A 2500-nucleotide genomic window follows, 5' to 3' on the forward strand; every position below is an offset into this window, starting at 1 on the left:
ACCTAACCCATGTTGTGCCTTAACCTAACCCAAGTTGTGCCTTAACCTAACCCACGTTGTGCCTTAACCTAACCCACGTTGTGCCTTAACCTAACCCACGTTGTGCCTTAACCTAACCCACGTTGTGCCTTAACCTAACCCACGTTGTGCCTTAACCTAACCCACGTTGTGCCTTAACCTAACCCACGTTGTGCCTTAACCTAACCCACGTTGTGCCTTAACCTAACCCACGTTGTGCCTTAACCTAACCCACGTTGTGCCTTAACCTAACCCACGTTGTGCCTTAACCTAACCCACGTTGTGCCTTAACCTAACCCACGTTGTGCCTTAACCTAACCCACGTTGTGCCTTAACCTAACCCACGTTGTGCCTTAACCTAACCCACGTTGTGCCTTAACCTAACCCACGTTGTGCCTTAACCTAACCCACGTTGTGCCTTAACCTAACCCAAGTTGTGCCTTAACCTAACCCAAGTTGTGCCTTAACCTAACCCAAGTTGTGCCTTAACCTAACCCAAGTTGTGCCTTAACCTAACCCAAGTTGTGCCTTAACCTAACCCAAGTTGTGCCTTAACCTAACCCAAGTTGTGCCTTAACCTAACCCAAGTTGTGCCTTAACCTAACCCAAGTTGTGCCTTAACCTAACCCACGTTGTGCCTTAACCTAACCCACGTTGTGCCTTAACCTAACCCACGTTGTGCCTTAACCTAACCCACGTTGTGCCTTAACCTAACCCACGTTGTGCCTTAACCTAACCCACGTTGTGCCTTAACCTAACCCACGTTGTGCCTTAACCTAACCCACGTTGTGCCTTAACCTAACCCACGTTGTGCCTTAACCTAACCCACGTTGTGCCTTAACCTAACCCACGTTGTGCCTTAACCTAACCCACGTTGTGCCTTAACCTAACCCACGTTGTGCCTTAACCTAACCCACGTTGTGCCTTAACCTAACCCAAGTTGTGCCTTAACCTAACCCACGTTGTGCCTTAACCTAACCCAAGTTGTGCCTTAACCTGCTCTGTAATTGGCATATGACACGTTACATTAATCCAGTGTTGTCTAACCACAACCCTCTGAATATAGTTCGCTACTCGCACCGCCCACCCTCTTGTGTATCGTTTCATGTTCAACACTTCGCAAGTGTTGCTTACTTTTTACATGCTCCCGCTGTACACTGTAATGTGGACGACTGCAGGATGTACATCGCCCCCACCCTCCCCCCTGCCTTCGCACGCTGGTCGTTCAGGTGCTTGCGTGTTCAATGCCCTTCGCAGCTGTTCACTGGCATTCGCATGTCGAAGCGCTCAGTCTACATCGTGGTACGGCCTGTGTCCACTGTCCGCTGATGTCGTAAGCTTAACCCTCACATTGTACTGCACATAGGTCCGTATGTACTGCATGATACGCTGTGGCACATGTGTGACCGTACAACGACTGCGCCCAACAACAGCGAACCATACGGTCCAAATGTTGTGCACTCAGCCACGTGCCGTCTCCCCATAACAGCTACATTGCAGTGTGGTACGCCATAGAGACGTGTGGGATTAACGGACGCCCTGGATGGCGATCAGCATGAGCCGTCTGTTGATGTAGTGGCGCGTGTATTCAAACGTAGTCGTCTCTTCTCACACAGTGTGATAGCATGGTGCACCGCGTTCCACATCTGCGACATGGTACAGATGCTGGTTGACAGTCGGTCTCGTAATGGACATCGCATACGTAGGGGGCCACCTCCCACGTGTTCTCTAGTCGTGCACATTTTGTTGCGTGTATGTGGGCAGACGTAGTGTGTCGTGACACCTAACAGACAGGTATGCAATAATCGTTGCATTTGCAAACTGGGATGGACGTCTACGTTTGCTGGTGACGTTACGCAAATGAACAACTGGTAAACCCATTGTGGTGCGGTTGTTGTTGCTGGAGGTAAATCAGTAAGGGCAAATCTGTGTGTGAAGCGATACGCGGCGGTGGCTGGGTGGGACCGTCCCCGGCCGGTGAGGGGGGGCCGCCCGGCGTGCTGGCCGCGCGGTGCGTGGGCGCACGCGCTACAGCCGGCTGGTGGGGGCGCCCAGTGGCAGGCGCGCCGGCCGACGGACGCGGCAGGCGGCGCAGCTGCGCGCCGGGGCACCCTGCGCGCGGCGCCGGGCGGCCAAAGTGGGTCCTCGCGGGCCCGGTGCGAAGCGCGGTGGACATCTGCAGTGTGCTGGTCCGACTGAGGACTGTGTGCGTTGAGGATGCGCCGCCGCCCGGCACTCGGCGCCGCGACGCCGTCTGCTGCTCGGTCGCCCCAGCGGTTCTCGCTGGTGGTTTGTATCGCAGTTGTGCAGACGTGTTGGCACGTGCGCTGTGCTGGGAGAGTTCGCTTCGGCACCCACGTGGGGCCTTTGCCCTTCTGTGGCGCTGGCGTTGGAGCTGCCGGTCACCGTAGGTGGCGCGTGTTGTCTCCCGCCGGCAATGCCACGACAGCACGCTCCCGGGCCTCTGTCGGCAGCGGCAAGC

Source organism: Schistocerca cancellata, unplaced genomic scaffold (genome assembly GCF_023864275.1).
Source record: "Schistocerca cancellata isolate TAMUIC-IGC-003103 unplaced genomic scaffold, iqSchCanc2.1 HiC_scaffold_253, whole genome shotgun sequence".
Taxonomy (NCBI): Eukaryota; Metazoa; Arthropoda; class Insecta; order Orthoptera; family Acrididae; genus Schistocerca; species Schistocerca cancellata.